Source organism: Podarcis gaigeae (genome assembly GCF_964106915.1).
Source record: "Podarcis gaigeae genome assembly, chromosome: 2".
In the NCBI taxonomy this organism is placed as follows: Eukaryota; Metazoa; Chordata; class Lepidosauria; order Squamata; family Lacertidae; genus Podarcis; species Podarcis gaigeae.
In genome coordinates, this window is record NC_139679.1 from 62,148,360 (window position 1) to 62,172,870 (window position 24,511).

General features: G+C 45.6%; 1 protein-coding gene across 3 annotated transcripts in view; it reads right to left on the bottom strand.

Moving 5' to 3' along the window:
• RASGEF1C (RasGEF domain family member 1C) overlaps positions 1-21,764 on the bottom strand; it is a 101,176-nt gene extending 79,412 nt beyond the window's left edge. Inside the window, exon 1 of one of the 3 annotated variants that reach the window (XM_083728567.1) lies at positions 21,704-21,764. The gene's annotated coding sequence lies outside the window, so the exon portion shown is untranslated. Of the gene's footprint in view, positions 1-16,616; positions 17,026-21,703 lie in introns of those variants that run through there. The other 2 variants (XM_083728568.1, XM_083728565.1) reach the window with 2 other exon arrangements.
• Positions 21,765-24,511: the final 2,747 nt, after the last annotated feature.

Below are 24,511 nucleotides of genomic sequence, written 5' to 3' on the forward strand. Positions count from 1 at the left end.
TGCATAATCACTGTATATCCCCACCAGTGCTTGGCCATTTGGAATATGAACCACTCATGAGGCTGCATTTAGCGCTTGTAGTACGCATTAATGTATTATTACAGCTCTTTTCATAGCAGGATGGTGTCATACTGAAATACAATGTGCAGCCAGAGCAAAAGCTGCCAACAGTGATAAAAGGCTCCAGAATTACAACAAGAGCATCAGACAATGTCTGGGGGAACGTAACCATTTTGAGCAACACCGACTGCTGAATGACTAGCTGAAAGCAGTTTTCTGCGTAGGTGTTACTAAATGAAGGAGTGAAGTCTGCAGGGTCCTCCTAGCTCAAAGTTAGCCATTTTGTGAGCGTTGCAATGGGAGGTGTGAAATGTTTTGCAGCCAAATTACTTCCCCTTCTGCAAGACAAACCCTCAAAATTGACAATTGTCCATTCCATTTTCACACACATGAAGGGGCCGTGACATAGTCCCAACACCACTGCTAAATGTAAACACACATTCAGACAGTGGCAGTATGCGTCAGTAACTGAGGAGTTAGCAACCTCTACAGCTGTGTTTCTTGGGGGTGGGGGAGAGGTGGGTGGAATGTCCTTACTGGAGGGCCCTGGAAAGCAGCAGAGGCTATTAGTCTAGAACAGTGTTTCCCAACCTTGTGCCTCCAGATGTTTTTGGCCTACAACTCCCATCATCCCTGACCACTGGTCTTGCTAGCTAGGGATGATGGGAGTTGTAGGCCAAAAACATCTGGAGGCACAAGGTTGGGAAACACTGGTCTAGAACCATGACATTGTGCAGCTGCTAAACCAATGCAATAGTGCCGGATTAAACCCTGTGGAGGCCCCATGGCAGTCAAAATCTTAGCCCCCCCCCTCACAATTTACCTTGAAACTTCTACTTGGCTACTCGCAAATATTCTACTAGGCTCTGAAGTCGGTGGGAACTCGCAACACACCAACTCACAGAAAGCTTCATTTCTGGAGGTTTCTCATGTGCGTGCTCTAACAGGACAGCATTGAACTAAGAAAACTTGATTGTCATTTTCTTTCAATATCAGATCATTATTATTTTGATCCGTTGTCACAGGGCCTCTAAAAGGTTGCTCTCAACTGCATCTCTGGTTGCAACCCATTTACTTGAGCTCACCAAAGGCAATGAGAAAACCAATGCATCTTCCATGAATAGCTTTTCCATTTGGATCTGCTTCTTGGTCATGCTAAAGTGTGACATGGAAGGAAGGGAAAGAAGATCAAGCTTGATGATAAACAGAAATGGGAAGGCATTGTGTTTGTTTGTTTGTTTGTGTGTGTGTGTGTGTGTGTGTGTGTGTGTGTGTAAGAGAGAGAGAGAGAGAGAGAGAGAGAGAGAGATGAGAGAGAGAAATGAAAAGCTCCAAATTGCAAAAGTCAATTTGTGAGTAAGTTTTTGTGTGAATTTGTTCTGTCTCTAAATACTACCTCTGTACTTTGTGAGTTGCTCATTCAGAGACCTACTGGAATTTGCCAGGTGTAGACCTAAATGCTTATTTGTAAATGGACTCAATTTCAAAGTTGATGAATTGAAATGGCTTTTAGGAAATAAAATTGCAAATCTGGCTTGACAGGCTATTCTGGGGGAAAAAGCATGACCTCTGTAAGACTCCATTAAGTACTCAACTCCATTTATATTCCAGCTTTAAGTACATGCCAAACAAGGAAGCCAGCATGTTGATGTGGCAGTTTCAGATGGAACTTAAAAGTTCATTTAGAAACTGCACCCTAGCACATACCACAGGGCAGAAAATTACTTTGGTTGTTTACCCTGCTCCAGAGTTACAAGACTAGTTCAATGGAGGCTTGATCGTATTTGCTAAGCCAGAGGGAGGCAGCTACTGGTCTACTCTTTGCTGTGTTGCAGTTTTGCCATTCCAGATAGTAGCTACCAACCCAGCAGAGATCAGGAGACACAATGAATGGCCAACAGGATTCTACCTTGACCTGAATCTAAATCCAAAGTAGGATGCTGGAAATATGGCAGCTGGAGAGAGTGCGACCACACAGAGCATTTTCCCGAGCTACACAAAGGACATCTACAACTATGTAGAGGCAAAGGAAGTTGCCAGAGGAAGGCTGCAGCAAGTGGACTTCATCCACTGCCATGCTGATGGAGGGACACTTCCCAAATAGCTGCACTATCCTCATCAGTGAGGACACCTCCAGCACTCCTCCCCTGTAAGATGCCTCCTTTCCTATCTCCCACTCTTGTATAAATGCCTGAGAGACTGCTGATCTTTATGCCCAGATGGTCCCGATCCCTCTAAGCCAATTCAAGTAACTCTCTCCATCCTTCTCATCCACACACAGAAACCCAATAGCTAAGTTTTCACCTATATTCCCTGGTGTTCAGTTAGCAATGCTTGGCTGTTGTTTTGCATGGGGCTCTAAATTCAGTCATAGCAAAGTATGACGCCACCAAGATTATCCAGGACAAGGCCGGCAGCACCAGTGCCCTCTGCTCCAATACCCACCCAAGTGCATGGATGGCAGTTGATTGAAGAGGGCTTTCATTCATAGAGTTGCTGATATTTCTAAATGCAGACCTGTGTATGTTTAAATATAAAATGAATTGTACAGGTTCATGAGTTTCAGTGGGATTTTACGATTACGTATCTAGTGCTATGTTTCAGTTGCACTCAAACTGAATCCATTTGTCACTTCCAGAGTACCATCTGCTCCTCAGAACAAATGTCATTTTATTGACAGCAGTTGTCACAATGTCTTCACTTACAACCATCTAAAATTACTTCAAATGCATGCATTCTTCTGTGCGTGTTCAAATAAAAATCTACATGCCATGTAAGACTGACTGACTGCCTCCCCTCTAAAATGCCTAGACCTGACTTCCATGTTATTCTAATCACATAACACCTGAATTTTTATCATCTTTGATCTCTGAAAACATGACATTTATTGCACCAAAACATCATTGGAAAGCCTAAATGTATCTTTAAGGCAGGATGGGGCAGAGATCTAGTCAGTGGGTCAGATCCTGAGGTCATCCATACACCATGGGCAACTTCAACAAATGGGTGACGCCACCCCACTCTCAATCACCTAGCATCATGATAACATCAAGTGATTCAACTTCAAAGGAAAGAGATGGGAGTGCACTTTATGTACACTCCCAATTCTTTCCTTTCTTGCTTTGCAGATGCAGCTTCAACTCAAAGGAATATCATTTGAATTCAAGCCAGGGATGTAAAGGGATCATTCTTCCTTCGCAACTACAGCTTGAGCCTTGTCTGCAAAAGAATATCCTCCGCATTCCCAGCTTGAATTCAAGTTACATCTACAAAGGAAGAATCTGGAGTGCACGTCAGAAAGTCAGCATTTTTTTAAAAAAAAATTGCTGCCCTTTTCTGTTGCCGTCCTAGTTCTTTTTTCACTGCAGCATGAACTTTCAACAAACTAGTCCTGTCAGTGGATGCCCTCACAAAGAGGTTCGCTAGAGCAACGGTGCTTTCTGCCCATCTCTCTCCTCCTGCCCTGTGCCTCTGGAAATTGTCTCAGTAGGGTCAGGAGAACCCCAAGGATAGCACTAGGAGGGAGATTATTCAATCTGGCAAGCTGAAAACCTTGTGTTGATGGAACAATGGTAATGGCACTATGCTGAATTCCTCCCATAAACTACAAGGTATGGGGAAAGATCCAATGTAGTACAAGCAAGTGTCTGCTTATGCAGCAAAGGCTTATTATTTTTATTCCCCCTCCAGCCCCTCAAATTTTCTCCATTGATCTGGAGGACCCCTCAAGAGCAGGTTTTGGGGGAGCAGGGTGTGTGGAGGGGGAAGAATAGAAACCAGAAGTCCCAATGAGGGCAGACCTCATTGGATGTTACAGATATGTGTTTGAGGCAGGGAAGCAGGAGGTCTGCTAAGACCTTTCTAGCCCCTGAATCCAGCAAGTGTTAAATATATAAGCCAGGCTAGCTTCCTGGTGAAGCAATTGCCTGGGTGATGGGCCATTACGGGGGAAGAAAGGAAAGGGGCTCTGTGTAAGGTGGTAAATGGGTGGGGCCCCTTTCTCAACTTGTGGACAAAGCCAAGGTTAAGAGTTGCAGAGATATGAATCAGAAGAAAAGCAGCAAACTAGGGAGAGAGACAGAGCCAAGGCTGAAGCTGTGGGAGAAACAAGACCCTTTTGGGGGTGTTAATGCAATGAACCCCTCCATCGTAGTTTCAAGTGTTTTCCCCCTTTCTATTTCTTCCTTTTTTAAAAACAGCACATGAAACGTGATCACACATATGTGTAAATAAATCTTATATCATAAAGACACCAGTCTCCACTGTGTCTCATTCTGAAAGAAATGTGAACTCTGTAAGTGCCTGGAACCCCTGGAATCTTGCACCATTCAGATTGGAGTGGCGTGCAACACTATAAATACCAATCATTTAAAAATATGTATATTAGCTAATTGATAACCTTGTAAGCAAGGACAAATGTGTGTGGATTGAATGAGCAAAGAAATGTGTAAGTGGCAAGAAAGGCTATATTTTGGTTCAGAATTCAAATGAGATTCTTTTGAAATCCAATCAGCTATTTTTTTAGTAGGGCAGAAATGCTTTCAGCAGATGTAATTATCACCCTAGCAAACAAAATGCACCAGTGGCAGAAGCCAGGATGAAGCTGATCTGCAGGATGAGAGCTGCTGTCACGTTTCATAATCCCAGTTTCAAAGTTTTTGTCATGAATGACCTCCGGAGGAAATAGGCAGCAAAGATGCATGTAGGTAAGCACATATTCCATGTTCAAGAGAAGAGCTTGCACCTTAGAAAGGATTACTGTCTAGCAATCAGGTTCTAATGTGTTAACTGCCTTAGTAGTAGTGTGAAGGAGGAACACGCTACATTCTCAAACTGACAGACAAGCTTTGTTACTAGACGGGGTGGAAAACCAAGAGCCCATTCAATGCACATAACAAGCAACGAATGTAAAGAATCTGTTAATTTTAAAGACTGCTAATGGAGGAAGACAATAGATAGATTAATCTCCAGTTCATAACACAATGTGCACTTAGGTCCTCCACAACTAAACCTATTCTTTGACACCTTTTCCTCAGACGTAGTGACAAATTGGTGCCCCAAATCAGCTATGGGGGGGGGGTCTTATAAAGTATTAGAAGGGGACAAATTGAAGTTTCTATAGAGAGAATGGATTTGGCATGTGTTTCTAAAAAATGAAGTGAGCTTTATGTCAAGTGGGGATTTGAGCCCTGGTCTCCTGGGTCCTAGTTTGATCTTGTAACCACTATAGCACACTGGTTCTCCTTCCCATATGCCATCACCCTGTTCCTGAATGCCATGTTACTGCCATCTCTTTCTTTTTGTAAAAGGCACATGAAATATGACCACATATTTCTTATACCACCCAGTTTGGTCCTGGAAGAAAGCAAACCCCTTCCATAGTGGTCAGGAAGTCATACTTCGCTAGGCACAAGCAGTGTGAGAAAAATGCCAGCTGGATAGTTCTGCATTTAAATTTTCAGCCAGTCTCTATTTATATACAGTTCAGAATGTGCTGAAATAAAAACTAAACAAAACCAGGCAGAAAATGCAAGATCTGAGTCACAAATGACATTAGTTAAATGTCAGAAATCTGAAACAGCTATGATATGCCTACTAGCTGTTGGCTCAATACTGAAGTACGCCTAATATATAAATGTGGTGTTGTCTGCAAATATCATTCAGTGCCAACCAGCCTTAAAGCTGGCTCAGACTGACCAACGTATTGCCCCCCCCCTTTGCATTTCCTGCCTGCTTCAGTACCTGCCATCCTCAAGTACAGAACACAGAGCCGCAGGACAATGTTGAGATCAGACTGAAGAGATGGCTGAGTGAATATCCATTAGATCCAATCCTTCACTGCCCTAAGGTTTACCTGCATCATCAGCTCCAAAGTTACACACATGCCACTCCGTCCAAGATGGAAAGGAGTCTTGATAATGGTACCAATCGATGATGAATAAAGAAGCACAGAGGTACAAAGAAGCATTGTCACAGCACAGTACTACCATAGTCATTAACTGCACCAGGACAGTTAATAAAGACTGGGCACCAGCCCTGAAAGGCAGGCTGCATGCCATGCTTTCTCTCTCTCTTGCCATCACCCTTCTCACTACTCTTACTTCTGAGTAAGAGGGAATCTTAGGGACTGTGAGTTTAACCTGGGGGGGGGGGTGAGTTTGCTGTTAAGTAGCAGTCAATGGAGTAGAGTAGAGCTGCCCTCCCAAAATAAGAATCAGAGCTCCAATTGTAGTCAGGGATGGGTGAATCTGTCAATTTTTGTTTCTCTCTGTTTCTCACTTTTATTTACCGTAAGCTCAGATCGCCACATGTCCACATCAGTTCACAATTTCCACCAGCATTTTAGTATGATTTTCTCTCAATACAGATATTTTTGCAAAGCAAATTTCCCTGACAGAATGCGTTTCTTGTAGGTTATGTTTCACTAATATATGCATTTTTAGCACACTTAATCCCAGCGTATGCCTTTTGCATGCATTTCTTGGCCAGAGAACTCTGTTGCAAAATTCAGAGATGTGCAAATTTCAAAGGATGGGTTGGTTTTGGTTCATATGTTGTTCAGAAAAGTGGAAATTAGGTAGGTTCACCTATCATTGTGGACTGAATCAACGTTCTCCCCCATCCCTATCTGGATGGTGCTGGAGAAGGCAGGGTGGTGGTGAGGCTAGACCTGTGCAGAGGCACCAGTGGAGCCAATACAGCACCTATACAGCCCCAGCCTTTCCACTGCCCTGCCTTGCCCCACCCCTGGGCCAGATGGGCAACTGGGGGGATGCCACTGTCAGGAAGGGGCTCCACAGCTCTCCCCCACCACACCGGCTACTGCTGTCACTGTTCCCTAGCATTGTTCGTTGCAAAAAAGAAATCACTTATACAGAGACCACCACCACCACCCAGCTGCCAACAAACTCCACAGCTGCCACTGTGTGATGTTCAGCCTGTGTTTCCTCCTTCCTTTCCCTGCATCTTGGGGGGGGGGGGCAGGTGCAGCCAAAGTGACCAAGCATGTGGAAGATTGCTCCTTAGGGTCTTAACACAGGCTGCCAACTCCATAATCCAAGCTAGAAAGACAGTATTAAACTTATAGGGAAATGAGGATTGGATATAAAAATCAAGGTGGCTCCTCATTTGTTGAATGTTCCCCCTCAGGGAAGCTCACTTGGCGCCTTCATTACGTATGTTTAGGTGCCAGGCATAAATGATTCTCTATAACCAGACCTTCAGCTGATTAATCAATTCATGCCCCTTTAAACTGTCAGAGTATTGCTTTTAGTTGTTACTATGTGGTGTACTTTTGTGTTCTTATATTGTAAACTGCCCTGTGATCCTCAGAGGAAGGGCAGTATTTAAAAAATTGATTATTAATAGTGTTTGTCATAGCTTAAATGAAATCACTACTTAAGTGGTAATCAGTACAGGTGCCCACTCCCCGCCCACAGAGGTTCAAGCGAGGACCACTGAAGACAGCAAGACAGCAAGATCACCCCATCTTTATGCTAGCGCTGTGCTGATATTTTCAGTTGATCTCTTTGGGGCCATTTGCAGGGGGAGGATGGAAAGGAGAAAAGCACATAAGAGTGAGGGAGGCAAGGGGAGAGAGTTTAATGGTGGTGGCAGCTTTCACTTGGTTACCCTTTAAATAAGGTAGGGAAGAGAATTTAAGTGGAGGGGGGATCAGGCCAGATAACCACTCTCAATTGGATTAGTTGCACTCATGATCCAAGATGGTGTGATCTTCAAAAAAGAAAGAATTCTCTTTAGAGGCTGCATTGCTCCCACCATGTTCTCTGCCTTGAGACCATGCACCAGGCATAGGCAAACTCCGGCCCTCCAGATGTTTGGGACTACAATTCCCATCATCCCTAGCTAACAGAACAGGTCAGGGGTGATGGGAATTGTAGTCCTAAACATCTGGAGGGCTGGAGTTTGCCTATGCCTGCCCTACACCATCAAAGCTTCCAATGCCTACACAAAATGTCATGAAAACCAATAAAAGCCATAGCTCCCAGAAATTATTATGATGAAGCCTGCAGTCCTCAGATACAGAAAACAAACCCTTCCGATATGTTTAACCAAAGTATTTAATGTAAACAACATTTAATATACCGTATTTTTCGTCCCATAGGATGCACCTAGTTTTTTTGGGGGGGGAAATAAGGGGGGAGAATTTCCTTTATTCCCCCCCCCCAAACCAGGTCGGGGAACAGCGAGATGGTGGCACTGCGCCTCCCCGCTGTCCCCCGAGCTTGTGGGAACTACCGCAGGGCTCTCCACGCTGTGGATGTCTGCCCAGCGCGCGGGGTGCTCTTCTTCAGGGCACCCCGCGCGCCAAGCTGCTACCCGCAGCCTAGGGAGCCCTGCGGGAACTCCCGCGGGCTCCCCAGGCTTGCTGATAGCTTCCTGAAGCCTGGAGAGTGAGAGCGGTAAGTGCGCACCGACCCCTCTCGCTCTCCAAGCTTCAGCGAAAGCCTGTATTCGCCCCATAGGACGCACACAGATTTCCCCTTCATTTTTAGAGGGGGAAAAGTGCATCCTATAGGGTGAAAAATACGGTAAGCGTGTTACCTCTATGTGCATCAGGGATCCCTCTCTTAATTAACATGGGATGCCTTTCATCTACAAAATGCTGTGCAAACAGTCATTAGGCTTCAGGTTACCCCTGATACTTATGCAAACTGTTATTAGACTCATTATCCAGAAAAAGAAAACGATATTCCAATGGTTGGCATGATTAAATTACCCAAGCTCAACCCCAGTAGTACTTATCCAGATGTAAAAATGGTGTTCATCTCAGTAAATCAGCCTCCATAATATTCAAGTCAAATGTCAATGCAGAGCCAGATGAAAAGCCCATTGAATTAAAGTAAGAAGAATCTGAACATTTAACTTGAAGAAAAAATGGGATTTCCACTAGTACTAGGGGAAGTGATGCTGGGAGTGTGATTCTGAGTAGCGAACTGAATGGAAACAAATCCCACTCTTGGCTACTGTGCTGTTGATGGAGTTGTAGTCCAAAACACCTGGAAGGCACCAGGTCAGGGGAGGCTGCTTTAGATCAGTGGTTTATCCAATTCAGTATCACATCATTGTGAGAAGTGTCTGTACCTTTAAAACAGATAAAAAAATTTTTTAAGGATCTTTCCTGGGTGCCTTAATTCTTTACCATATGATGCATGCATGTGACCTGATCCAAGTATGCATGGCTTGCCTCGCTCATTGAGTTACCTGCTCTGTGGCTACTGTTAGTTCTTTCTTACTATGGCAGAGCTGTAGTCTGGAAACATGGGGGCTGATGCACGGCGACGTTATATCTCATACGGATGGTATGCTTGGTGGCTGGGACATGCAATAACATGAAAAAGGTCCATGTCAGCTTTTCTGTTGGGGTCTGTCCCAGATCTGTGCGAAGACTCTTCTCAAGTACCAGAATCTTTCATTTCAAGAGCTGGTAACACTACTGTTGGCCTTCATGCACCACTAGCCAGCCAGAACTAAGCTTCTGTGATCATAGTTTGACTCAACTTGCCAACCAGGTGGGTTATGACCTATGCCCCTTCAATGTCCTTATTTGGGGGGGGGGTCATCCCCCAGAATGGCTGGAGAACCCAGTCAGATGGACGACATATAAATAAAAAACAAGCAATCTGACAATAAACAAAGCAGTATTTTTTTCTTAACAATTCTTCTGCATTTTTACACATACTCCCTGCCCCTGGGGTTTTCCCTGTTTTTGGTTTTGGTCTTTAAATCCAGATCTTGGGGGGAGGGCTCAAATATCACTTCCTCCTCAGCCCTCTCCTTCCTCAAGTAGTAACTGTTGGTCTCATGCCCACAGCCTCCTCATCCTTGCACTTTTAATTATCCCCTTCATGCTTATAGTATAGTATTCTCCAGTGTTATGGAGCTACTGCAGTTACATGCTGTTATGGGGAAGACTAGTGAATTTTTTTGCTCCAGGTTCCACCCCCACCCCACCCCCAGTAAATCTAGCCTGGGTGCACTTTCATTTATGCCCTGTATCAAATCTGTGTGACAATGGTAAGTGTGTTATCATGTTCACCCTGAAACAATTGGTTTAATAGTATCGGGGAAATACTTAATACTAAAATTGAAAAGCATTCATCTTAGCCAGTATTTTGTGTCAATAAGGCCCACAGGGTAATTATGTATTCTATTTTTTTTTAAAAAAAACTTTGCTTTTGGGGAAGTCTGACTTGCTTGAGCAACACTCCTTGTCTGATCAATATTAACAATACAAACAAAACTGGCTTCCAGCTATGGAAAGATATCATTTTAAAATGCATACGTATCAAGAAAACCTGTGGTAATCAATGGGCCACAGAATAAAGCTTGATTTCAGTTAAGTCTTGTACGTGTTACATATAAGAAACACCATACTGTTGCATGCTACCCCAATCTCCAGGCGGTGCCAGATTCCAGGAGTTCCAGGCACTTACCCAGGGTTTGGTTTCCTTGGAATGAGGTATAATGGGGACTGATATGTCTCTATAATACAGTGGTACCTCAGGTTACATACGCTTCAGGTTACAGACTCCGCTAACCCAGAAATAGTACCTCAGGTTAAGAACTTTGCTTCAGGATGAGAACAGAAATCGTGCTCCAGCGGCGCAGCGGCAGCAGGAGGCCCCATTAGCTAAAGTGGTGCTTCAGGTTAAGAACAGTTTCAGGTTAAGAACGGACCTCCAGAACGAATTAAGTACTTAACCCAAGGTACCACTGTATGTGGTTTATTTACACACACACACCCTGAGTTTACAATGGAGGGGTTCACAGCATTACTCTCACTGTCTCTTTCCAGCTTGCTGCTTTGCTTCTAGCTCACATTGCTCCACTCTGGCCTTTTGTCTTTCTAACTACCTGTGAGTTGAGGCACAGTACTTGTACCATCTCGCACAGAACCCCTTCCTTTGTGCTCCCATTATCTCAGCAGGAAGTCAGCTTGGCTATTCTAGGAACTAGAAGGGAGCCCAGGCATTCAGCCTAACCCTCCCCCCACAAAAAAAATCTCATAACAATATTAAATCAGTGAATAACTTAAAAGAAAAACTCCTCAAGTATCACTCAACAGATTGAATCATCCAGAACTTTAGCACTGTTTAATTATTCCTAAGGGCTTTTAAATAAATCAACCTTGTGCTAATTATATTTTCTGAACTTGACTCAAAATCTTTTCAGCAGTGGATCATTAAGGAAACTTGGCTTCATGGAATAACAGAACACTAAAGCAAAGGTGGATTTAAGGGAGTGTGACCACTTAGGTTGCACTAGGCAGAGAATCTCAGAAGCGCTGCCCTTTTAGCCACTTTAGTTGTGAAGCTGTAGAGGACATCTAAAATTGTGTGAGATTCTGCAGAGAATGAAAGATATCACGCGATCTCACACAAAATTGGCACCAATGTTAGAGCCACTTCTTTACCAGCAGCAGAGCCTTCAGGATGGGCAGAGAAGTGGCAGCAGGTAAGATGGCAGCACTAGCAGCAGAGCAGGCCAAGGCGACACATCCTGTTTCACCTCAAGCAGCAAATTGGGACACCCTGCCCCAATAAAGATGGATGTGTGTGTTATTTGCTTGGAAAGCTAACTAGAATCTGTATGCTACCATCATAACTAACATGATTTTTCAGACCTTCCTAAACTTTGACAGGCAATGCTTTATAATCCTCTAGCAAAACGCCTCTGAAATAGAAGTGTGCACACACACCATTGGCCCCTAGTGCTATTAGATGTCACAACAAGAAGTAGATATGCCCGCAACCATCACAGCATCAACAGTGATTCAGTTGACAAGCACCCACACACATAAGCCAAGCTAGGGAAGGAAGATTAAGGAGCTGCATTGCATCAGGTCAGACCACTGATCCATCTAGCCCACTGTTATCTACTTTGATTGGAAGTGTCTCTCCAAGTCCTCACGCCTTCCATCACCTGTTATATGATCCTGTTGTCTGGAGTTACCAGGGATTGAACTTGGGAACTTCTGTATCAAAAATATGTGCCATATTACCGAGCCAGAGTCTATCCCCAAATCAAGTAACTGCTTTCTTCAGAGGAGATTTCTTAGGGAGGCTCTATTTCAGTGGACAATCACTAGGCCATTATTATCTGGCTATCTAGAGTGTGTGTATGTGTGGTTTTGTTTTTTTGTTTTAGAGAAATGAGAGGTATAAGAACTCCAACCTGAATAATTCCAATGTGAAACTGCAATTCTCATCAGCCCAAGTGAGCATGGTCAGTGGTCAGGGATGGTAAAGAGTCCAAAACCAAATATATTCCTTTTGTAGCGTTCAACTTGGTGGTGGTATTTTAAGTCATAAGATGTGCAGGGCACTCATGCATAATGAGGAAAATAAAATACAGTCAACATATTACCTTGTTTAAACAAAGGCAACCAATGTACAGATAGCCGAATTATAGCAACAGAAAAGAAAGAAATGTAAGTTGGCTAAATCTATTAACAGTGCAGGAAATTTTTTGTTTGCATTTCGTATACGGAGATACATTTTCATCATGCCCAGAAAGCAGCTATAAACCTGTAAAGTTTCAAGCGGCAGCATGGCTGTGAAAGGATTGTCTCTTCCATCAGAGACCACTGGCAAAATCAAGCTTGGTCCAGATAGACTTACCCCCAAGAGCCTCCTTGGCTAGTTCTGCCTTTAGTATGAAAATACAGTTTCATACTAACATAGAAAGTAGGCTGGTGATTGGGGGAAAAGGTGGCCTCCCACCACCTCCAAATGGATCAGCTGATGCTGTGCAATTCATAATGGGGGAATCAGATGGTCCCCCTCAAATGTGCCATGGGACTGTGGAGGTTATAGAGTTACACATGTAGAACCCCACACAATGAAAGATCCTGGATAATCAGGACCTCTCATACACACATGGTGGGTGGAGCTCTATGCACATAGATCAATATGAGTGTAGAGTCCATCCCTTTTCAAGTGCAATGAACACATGGTTAGTGAAGGGGGGAGGCATTGGGCATGGTGGCGGCAGGTGACAGTTGCCCACACAGCTTCATGACCTCTATATGTAACATTTGAGTGTCTGGGGGTGGTAGGAGTCAGGCATTTGAATCTCCCAATAGTGACTACAAAAAGCAGAATTTAGGAAGAACCAATCTGTGCATCTCATTTTGGAACACATGGAGAAAAATGCTTTCCGTCTCCCACACAAACAGGGTTCTCAAGAGGGAGTCCCATTGCAACCGAATACTCTATGCATTAAACATTAAGTAAAAGATAACATTTCCTCACCAGAGCAATTTCTTCAGATTTTGTTTTACTCCTTTGGAAACGATTTCACTTCCACTATGTGCACCCACACACTTCCATTATTACTATTATTATTGGCATAATTATGGCTTGTTTGCACAGCTTTCACTTAACTCGCATTTTATGATGGGAGTAACTGTTCCTCTGTGTCTGCAGGCACTAAGGGGATCTATGCTTACCTGTGCACACAACTGTATAGACTGTCACATTATGTGCAGATGACTTTTTTTTTTTTGCATCATCCACGTTTCCATAAATAACCTTGCACATTAAACATATTTGTATCTTCTACAAATGAATTCTCACATGAATAAATACCCAGAGTGGGGGAGAGAACTGTGCTTACCCAGTGATGCACTCAGAATTGGTGTGGGTTATTTCTTACATCCAAGTAGGTGTGCAGAGGACTGCAGCCAGAATTAACCCTCACCTGCCCCTGGAGCTTATTTCTCACACTGGTTTCCATAGTAAAGTCAGGTTTTGCCAACCTTTTTAGGTTGCAGGAGCAGTCAGATTTGTGAGTAAGAGCTGTGGGCACTGGATAGAAGTCAGATCCCAAACAAAACTCATAATTAATCTGAGTTTTGAAAAGTACACAGAGCTAAAAGAAGTGGGAAAGAGCATCATCACCCTTATAAATACCTCCTTCAGCTCAATGTACTTTTCAAGGGGGGAAGGAAAGTGACTACACTTCCCAGCTCATGATTAAGGGGGCACTGAATGTAGAGGTGCTCAGAGACTTTGTAGGCAGTGAAGGAAAGCTTCAGGGGCACTATTGTGCCCATCACAGGGGCCACATTGGCAACCCCTGGGAAAACCATTAGAAACCATACGTGTGAACATAGAGATAAAAACAAAGATTTTAAAAAATGCAAGGGGGAAATTCGTCTTGCATGTAGTTGCATGGATAGAAGTATGACATTTCATATGCATAATACATTTAAGAGATCAATTACATTATTTTTCTCTCCCTCAAACATAAAAGTTACATTCTTTCACATGACGTTAAAGAGAGTTTGTCCTAAAAACACCTGATAACATCATCAAGGAATCCAGCCGGAACAAATCTCATGACCTAACCCACCGCTAAGGGAAAGAAGTCACCCTTAAATGCAATGTTTAGTGCCAGATGTCCCCCCACCCATATAATTATGCAACAAGTGTATGAGATTAGCATTGAATCGCTTAGCAAAACAAGGGCTCAGTCAGAAATGAAAGGAATATATGGGCAAAAACCTCACTGTATCAGAACACCTCTGATGTGACCCCAGCTCATTTGCACATATCACCCCACACTCTAGGTTTCCACTATGTTCAGTGTAGAATTAAAGTAGCCACTAAAAATACAGGGCAGTTGGCCCTTTGCAGTAGTAATTACTATTCCTGCTCACATTGTTAAGCAGATCTCTGCAGAACACCATTTACAGAATTCATACCATACCAAATTATGAAAACACAGGAGAGGGGTTTCATATTGAGAAGCATAGCAAAACGAGGAATTTAGAAGCATGCATCCAGAGGTTTGTTTTCAGAATGTAACCATGTGTGTATTTTTAAAATATTCCCCTCAAAAACACCAATAGATTATTCTGATGATCCTATAAAATGCCATTTTTAGGAACACACATCCAGCTGTCTGCAAACCAGAGGCACAGTTCCAGTGAGAGGGAGGAGGGATTATCCTGTGCTTTCTGATAACAGCTGAGTCAGATTCAGATCAATTTTTGTTTCTGGAAAAATCACACCTGACCTGACTCTGTACATGTCAGGATTTAGCGTGAAACAAATGTTTCAAAGCTGAAATATAAGCTGCTTGCAATTACGATCTACAGCAGAAATAAAGATAGTATTTCTATCAGTGCAAACCGACTGGATGTTGTTCTCCTAATGCTTCTGTTAAAAAGGGCTTGCACCACACAGACCAAGGCAGAGATCACAGCCAGTTAGTATTATGGTGATCTTTTGTAAGCTAGATATCCTTTAACACACATCTTGGTCGCAGCCACATCTCTCCCCTTTGCACAAATACTTGGATTGGCATGTCTCTCCTAACAGCCCTGCCTGAAACACATTTCCGTGGAAGCAAGTCCCCGTGACTTCGTTGTGTTTACTTCCGCATAATGCGATTAGAAGCAGGGTGCCTAACAGGTGTTAAAAGACTCAAAGAAAGGCACAGGTATATAGAAGTCTATGGCACACTCTTATGTGAAAACACAATGGCTCACTCCCAAGCCCACCTGCAAATAATTGGGGCTTGGCGTTTGGCAGACGAACGGCTCAGAGCTAAAGATCCCGGTGGGGCTGTCCAGCCTGACGGATGGAGGCGCAGCGTTTTGAATTAAGGAGTCGTGCATTATATTATAGGACAGCACTTCTTAAATAACCTTTAAAAGGGGTTGGGGTCAGAAACTTTTAATTCTACACAGCAATAAGAGCCTATAGCCCTAGTTCAGCAGCTCGGAGATCGATCCCCGCTTTGATTTAACTTAATTCAATATGCATTACGGGTTTTCCAGTCACACAGTTCGGAAGGAGTTCCCATCACCTTCCTTGAGAACACCCAGGAGGTCTGCCTCATTCATCTCCCATCGCCGCCACCAACCTCGAAGACGAACGCAAACAAAACAAAAAACACACCCACCCTCGGCTCGCTTTTGCTAATTCACTTCGGGCTGCAAGCACCAATCGATTGGAAAGTGCATTATTAAATTAAAAGTTTGCGCCGTTGAGTAATGGCTATAGGGTTAAAAGGCCCGCCACGTTCCTCAGCTGCGTGCCCGCCCCCGGCCGCCCCAAACAATGCCTGGATCAGTCTATTATGCCCCGGAATGGACGTGCCCACCGGGCCGAGGTCGGGGCTTGGCCTGTGGTCAAACGCCGCTTCCGAGCCCCGCGCCTGCCCAGCCGAGCGGTTGCTCGCTCGCTCGCTCGCTCCCTCCCCCTGCGCAAGGTGCGGAGTCCCCTCCAGAGGCCACGCCGCCCACCCGAGCCAAAGCGCGAAGCCGGAGCGGCAACAACCTGCCTCTGCGGAAGGCAGGAAAGGCTCGGCACGTTCCCAGCCGCTCGGAGTTTTCAAGCGGGGCTGCCTTCTTCTAACGAGGTGGGATCTGGACAGAAGGAAGGGAAGGTGCGCGCGCGCGTTCGGTTTCCAGAAACGGATCTCGAATGCGCCCCCCAAACGAAGACCTCTCCTTCCTCGGCTCACCCACTTTCCCAGTCTGAGAGAAGAAGTCCGAAGCGAAAAAAGCCGCCTGCACTCACCGGAGCTATGCACTCCCCGCCCCGCTGTGCCAAGCCATGGGCGTCGAGGGCAGTCAGCAAGTCCCAGCTGGGGTTAAATCCTCGGCCGCATCCGCCGCTTGCAACAATCCCCACCGAATCCCTCCTTCCTCCTGCTCAGGTGCCCAGAAACTCCGCGCGCGCTGTCTCCTCAGGCGCCCGCCCGTGCCCGGTTACTATTCCATCCGCTTCCACGGCGCTTATCGAGCTGCTGCTGCTGCTGCAAGAGGCTGCGTTTCTCCACTTGCATGCCGCACCTCGCCGCTCCAAGCGGAGCGCATAGCGCCGCCTGGCTGCCGCGCGCCAGAACCGCGGCGTCCAGAAAGCTCGGCACGGTGCTGGGCCCTCCCGCCTTTTTAAAAGACACCTCAACTGAGCGGAAGGGGAGCGCGCGGCTTGCTCGCGGGCGCGTGCCGTTGTAGGCGCCGGCAGCCAATAGGGGAGGGGAGCGCCTGCCCGCCCGCCTTCCTGCGCGGGCAGGTGCAGGCCGCGCAAAGCGGTGGCTTACAAGCTCCAGCTCCGGCCCGCCGCCCTCTTTTGCCCCATTTGCGGGTTTTCAGTGGTTCTCGCCTTTAGGACAGGTGCTGATTGGCTGCCTCACAAAAACCCCATCTCGGTCATGTGGAAGAAGAAGACGACGGTGCCCTAAGCCTGGGGGCAGCTGCTGTTTTCTTCTGCTGGGCTGGGGAGCAGAAGAGCGGGAAAGGGTCATAATAATAATAATAATAATAATAATAATAATAATAATAATAATAATAATAATAATAATATTTTTTTTATATCCCGCCCTCCCCAGCCGAAGCCGGGCTCAGGGCGGCTAACAACACTAAAACAGTACAACATTATAAAAACATTATAAAAAGTAATTAAAATCAAAATTGATGGCAACCATAAACTAAAGTTTTGTAAAGATTCCCAAAGGAGGGAGCCAGGCTGCGCCCTGACCAAAGGCCAGGTGGAACAGCTCTGTCTTGCAGGCCCTGCGGAAAGATGTCAAGTCCTGCAGGGCCCTTGTCTCTTGTGACAGAGCGTTCCACCAGGTTGGAGCCGCAGCCGAAAAAGCCCTGGCTCTAGTTGAGGCCAGCCTAACCTCTCTGTGGCCTGGGACCTTCAAGGTGTTTTTATTTGAAGACCGTAAGTTCCTCTGTGGGGCATACCAGGAGAGGCGGTCCCATAGGTACGAGGGTCCTAGGCCGTATAGGGCTTTGAAGGTTAAAACCAGCACCTTAAACCTGATCCTGTACTCCACCGGGAGCCAGTGCAGCTGGTATAGCACCGGATGAATGTGATCTCTAAGCGAAGACCCCGTAAGGAGTCTCGCTGCGGCATTCTGCACCCGCTGGAGTTTCTGGGTCAGTCTCAAGGGCAGCCCCACGTAGAGCGAGTTACAATAATCCAGTCTGGAGGTGACCGTTGCGTGGATCACAGTGGCTAGGTCAGGGCGAGAGAGGTAAGGAGCCAACTGCTTAGCTTGGCGGAGATGAAAAAATGCCGCCTTTGTTATAGCTGCAATCTGCGCCTCCATGGAGAGGGAGGTATCGAAGATTACACCCAAACTCTTAACGGACGGTGCTGGCACTAATTGCACCCCCGCAAGAGATGGGAGTTGCCCCCTCAGTCCCATGTCGTCCCGTCCCAGCCAGAGGACCTCTGTCTTCGAAGGATTTAACTTCAACCGACTCCCACGTAACCATCCAGCCACAGCCTCCAAGCATCTTATCAGTGTGTCTGGGGCCGAGTCAGGGTGGTCGTCCATCAACAGATAGAGTTGGGTGTCATCATCATACTGATGGCAGCCCAGCCCAAAACTCCGGACAAGCTGGGCGAGAGGGCGCATAAAGATGTTAAAAAGCATCGGGGAGAGTATTGCACCCTGGGGCACTCCACACACCAAGGAGTGGCGGGATGACAATTCCCCCCCAAGCGCCACCCTCTGTCCCCGACCAGAGAGAAACGAGTGCAGCCATTGAAGGACTGTGCCCTGGATCCCCACATCGGCAAGGCGGTGGTCCAAGAGTTCGTGATCGACCATGTCGAAGGCTGCTGACAGGTCTAGAAGAATCAGCAGCCCCGACCCGCCTCGATCCAGCTGCCTGCGGAGATCATCTGTTAGGGCGACCAGAGCCGTCTCGGTCCCATGACCAGCGCGGAAGCCGGACTGGAATGGATCCAGAGCCGATGTTTCATCCAGAAACCTACCAAGCTGTTCAGCAACCGCTCTCTCAATCACCTTACCCAGGAATGGAAGATTCGAAACCGGGCGGTAATTGGATAGATCTAAGGGATCTAATGATGTTTTCTTTAAAAGCGGACGCACCACTGCCTCCTTCAGTTCCCCTGGGAATGTCCCAGTGCCAAGGGACAGATTGATGATATCCCCCAGGGGGGTCCGCACCTCATCTGGACATGCTCTAATCAGCCAGGACGGGCACGGGTCGAGAGGACAAGTGGTGGGCTTTCCAGCTCGGAGGAGTCTGTCCACATCGGCTGGGGATATCCGGTCAAAGTGGTCCAATACTGAACCCAAGGACAGTCGAGGGGCCTCCAGTTCCTTTATTGTATCCAAATTGGCAGGGAGGTCATGGCGGAGCAACAGGACCTTCTCCGCAAAAAAGCTTGCAAATGCCTCACAGCTGTGTATCAAATTATTATTTAAATTTGGCTGTCCTTCGAGGGACGTTAAAGACCGAATTATACTAAATAACTGCGCCGGGCGAGAGCTAGTGGATTCAATGGAGGCTGAGAAGTAGGACTTCTTAGCGGCCTTCACTGCCATCTCGTAGGTTTTCATAAAAACCCTATAAGATGTTCTTGAAGCTCCGTCATGGGCACCCCGCCATACTCGCTCTAGCCATCTGAGGTCCCGCTTCATTTTCCGGAGCTCCTCGGTAAACCAGGGAGCCCGGTTTCTGCGGGGTCGCAGAGGGCGCTTAGGTGCGATCTCATTGATGGCTGCCAGGAGCTGGGTATTCCAGGCCTCGACAAGCTCAGTCAATGAGTCGCCAGGGGGAGAACGGTCCCGCAAGGCTTGACGGAATCTAGCAGGGTGGGGGTGGAACGTCAATCCTGGCTTTCAGGGCATAGTGATCAGACCATGGCACCTTCATCGAAGGAAACATGATCACATCTATACCGACGCCAAAGATCAGATCCAGCGTGTGGCCTGCTTGATGTGTGGGGCCCGAAACAAACTGGGAGAGCCCTAGTGTCGCCATGGAAGACACCAGGTCCAGAGCCTGTGAGGAGGGAGTGGCATCAGCATGGATGTTGAAGTCTCCCAATACCAATAGGTTAGGGAACTCCAAGGCCCAGCCGGCCACCGCCTCCAGCAGGCCTGACAGAGTGGCTGCTGGTGCGCTAGGTGGCCGGTACACCAGCCAGACAGCCAAGCTCACCTCGGAGCCCCACACTAGACCAACACATTCAATGCCGGGGATCGATGGCGATGGTAGAGCTCTGAATGAACAATCTTCCCGGATTAATAACGCCACCCCTCCCCCCCGGCCCACAGTCCGCGACTGGTGGAGGACGGAGAAACCCGGAGGCGCCATCTCTCGTAAGGTAACAGTATCCCCTTCGCGTACCCAGGTCTCAGTCACACATGCCAGGTCAACCCCCTGCGAGGTGAAGAAATCTCGTAGGGTGGCGGTTTTGTTGCCTATAGACCTGGCATTGCACAACACCAGTGACGGAGGTGAGTAATCCTTGCTCACCCTACCTTCATCTCTCGGGATGGGGCGCAGATTGGAAGGGGTACGAGCATATCCGTATCTCGATCCCCTTCGCCTATGACATCTGCCCCCACCGCCATACCTCCCTCGCCCCTCCACAGTAGGAATCATGTTGCCCAGGACACATTCCTCGTTGCACCCCCAAGGGTGACACATGTAGGAGCTCTGCAATAAACAGCACTCATTTTGAACGTAGAGGGTTTACAGGCAGTCAGGAACTAGCCAGACTCAGAACTCCTTAGCTGCTCGGCCTCTCTAGCTCTGTAAAGAGGACTGAAGTGATGGTGTTTATTATGCATAATTTGAGTCGGCATGAATAAGCCGCCTTGGGAAACTGGTGAGACAATATATAGGCCTACTGCCAGAAATTCTGTGGTGAGGCCCTTCAGTTACACAATATACGCAAATATGGGTAGCCAGACTGGGAGAGTTCTTTAATTTCTTTCAAATTAATAGATATACAATTTAATTGAATAAAATGATTAAGCACCGGCCATCCCAATGCCTTTACACTTGTCGGTAACACACTGCGAAGTGGCAGCAGGTTTAGTTCTTAGTGAGCAGTGAATCTGCAAACTATGTCTGAAGACCAGGGATATGCCATTGGGTTTCATTCTCCTTCTTCCCCTCCCTATTTTGGACAGATTCTTCTTTCCCAGTTGCCATAAGTGTAGTTTGTGATGACAAAAATTGTTGTTAGTTTGCGTCTCATATCTGATCTGGTTTGAAATTGCCTCCAAATTTTGCATGCCTATTTCGGAATATGGAATTGACACATGAGAGGGAAGAAGGAAGCACTTTTTTTTATGCCGTGCAAAAAATGGCCAGTTGCACCCAGGCACAAACTGATGTGAAGCTCTGGTCTTGGAAATGAACCCACAAGGCAGCTTGTGCTGATGCTACAGAAATATCCCTATGTCACTGCTCCCCTGCCCATACACCAGTACAAACCCCCCTGTCTATGGTTTGCTACACTGGATAGCAGCCAAGGCACACAATGTGCTGCTGCACATGGACTATACATCACCACCTGCATTCAGTTTCATATGGCATCCATCCATGCTGCTCGTCTGAAGCAAGATCCATCTGGCTGCTTCACTGTTTGATGCCTGCATTGCAATTAGCACCTTCATCACAAGACCCAGGAGCACTGGCACTTGTTTTTCTTTTCCTTTCTAAATAGCAGTTTCCACCCTCGAAACTACAGAGCATCATGTTAATATTTTCTAGCTGCTTTATACAAATATGAAAGGCTTGATCTCATAGCTAAAATGCCCACAGGTGCTGTTCCTTAAGCATCTCAGGTGGCCCAGGTATTGCTCGGTTTGTTCACCTTACCTGTCTACTGGGCTACAGGGTTGCCTTCTGCCTCTGTGTAAGGTTTGCTCTGCAGTGTCAGGGAAGGAGGCGGAAGCAAGTTCCTGGCTCTTGTGATGCAGGATGTGCTAATTGCAATGCAAGCATCAAACTGTGAAGCAAAGGCTTCGTAACAGCATGATTCTCCATCAAGGATTTTGACAGCAAATCCACCACTGGGGGATTGCTTTTCCCTTTTTGGAATACATTTTTAAATATATGTGCAATTACGTTTCTATTTGCTATGGCAACTTACCCATCCAGAAATTTGTGTTGTGCTCTCATTGGGAAAGGGTTCTGCATTTGGCCCCTTATTATTTTGTGGCTATGGCTGAAGAAGGAAGAGTGAGCTACAATTAACAGTTGCTTGCAAAAGGATTTACTAATTTTTAGTTGAAAACAGCTCTCCTGTAAATTGATCCTTGGCTATTCAGATGGTTTCCTGAAGTATCAGTACCATTTGCCCCTAATGCCCCCAGAATACATGACAGAGCTTGCTTCTTGCAAAACCCAGATGAAATAGCCTTATGCATTAGCTCTGGGAATCTAGTCCTGATGTTATGCTCTGTTGCCTTTTCTACAATAGAGCACAGCACTGGGTTGATAGAGAGCCACAAGGGATTACATAGAGGAAAGCACTGAAATGCTGAGAGAAACAGTTGAGTCAACTGGATGATAAATGAAAGGCAGACTCTCATTACAAAGGGAGGCAACTGTACTTGTTTTTGGAACTTTGTATACTTTGTTAATGCTCCTGTAGCCTCTTTCTTAAGAGCAGGAGAAGAAAATATTTGGCAACTGGTCAGTGTAAGAAACAGCAGATCTAGTCAAATGAACAAAGATAATCAGCAAACAGAGAAAAATGACAAGAAAAGGCTAGAAAACTTCTAGAAAAGGAGGAAAGGAAATACTGGGTGGATGGAGAGAAATTACAAGAAAGATTGCACTTAAATGCCAGTTTTTAACTATGAGTGAAGTTCTAAGTTAAAGGACACAATGTGTGCTTGCAAGGGTGACCTCATGTAACCGTGATAAAAGTCAGAAAAGTCCCCTACAAACAAAAGAATTTGTTGATGACAAATGTATTGACGGGGTCCCTGGACCAGTTGTGGTCTTTTTAATTGCAGACTATTTTTATACTTAATTCCAATGTCCCCTTATCTGGGATGAATCTCATATTCACAGAGCAGTTCTATTTTCTCTCTGGACTTGAACAATGGTGCAGTTGAGAAGGATGAAATAACGAGCTCCTTTTCAGGCCATTCAACAAAAGTCTTCAGTTGGGATAGCTACAAGAAATTCAGACCACAGCTCAGAGGGCTTGTATCGCCTAAGAATTTTACTCCAGCCCAAAGCTTCTGTGGAAATAATCTGCTCATGATGACCACCAGCTGGAATTCATGGGATGTGATTCATTGAAGTTGAACATTATAAGACAGAATAGGACTTTAGTGCTTCTGGCTGGACAAAACAGCTCCAGCCTGGGATCTGTGCAGAAGATAAACAGCACTAAGAATAGTTCCAAAAAAGTGAGAGCTGGACCATAAAGAAGGCTGATCGCTGAAGAATTGATCCTTTTGAATTATGGTGCTGGAGGAGACTGTTGAGAGTCCCATGCACTGCAAGAAGATCAAACGTATCCATTCTTAAGGAAATCAGCCCTGAACGCTCACTGGAAGGACAGATCCTGAAGCTGAGGCTCCAATACTTTGGCCACCTCATGAGAAGAGAAGACTCCCTGGAAAAGACCCTGATGTTGGGAAAGATTGAGGGTACAAGGAGACCAGACTCCATGGACCAGAGCATGCCAGGCACTCCTGTCTTCCACTGCCTCCCGCAGTTTGGTCAAACTCATGTTCGTAGCTTTGAGAACACTGTCCAACCATCTCGTCCTCTGTTGTCCCCTCCTCCTTGTACCCTCAATCTTTCCCAACATCAGGGTCTTTTCCAGGGAGTCTTCTCTTTTCATGAGGTGGCCAAAGTATTGGAGCCTCAGCTTCAGGATCTGTCCTATAGTGTATAATGAGTTGGTATCACATTTTTTAAAGCATGTGGAATGGACTTATTCTTGATTGCTTTGTTTATCAGTGAACCACATCTTTGTTGGTAAAAACTTTGGTATGAGATTTATCATGTGGGAGTATTTATCATTGTTTGAATAAAATCAGACAAATCTGTGGAATATCCAAACTTTGGCTCATCAGTAGTATGAATATTTCTGTTTCCTCTGTTCTGCAGATGGTAGCAAAGTGATAGTAACAAGTGTATCACTAATTATGCAATTTGAATGGGAGTGATAAGGCAGAACAGATTTCTTTACACTAGTAATCTAATTTGCTGATAAGAAACTTCAATGAAGCTGCTAATTGGCGATCCTGTTAAGCAGGACATCAGCCATCATTAAATGTTCTATTTAAACATTCATTTTTGCACTGGTTAGGTACAAACCCTTTTGCTGCAACAATTATGTCCTTGGAGGAAACAAGATTAATTTCCAAATAAGAGAGGAAAAATTTGCTTTGGAATTGGCTTCTGAGGGCAGATTTCACATGAAATCTTTCCTACACAGATGACCAGAGGGGTGTGTGCCTGTGTGTGTGTGTGTGTGTGTAGCAGAGAAGTGTAGTGTGTGTAGCAGAGAAGTGTAGTATGTAGTATGTGACAGCTGTTTATTGAGTTTCAATAACTCATATTACTGAGCTGATTGTTGATGGTGCTTTTATAAGGTTAATATAGATGCAGATATTTTGATTTGATTTTTTAAAAAAGTGTTGTAATTATTGAAAATGT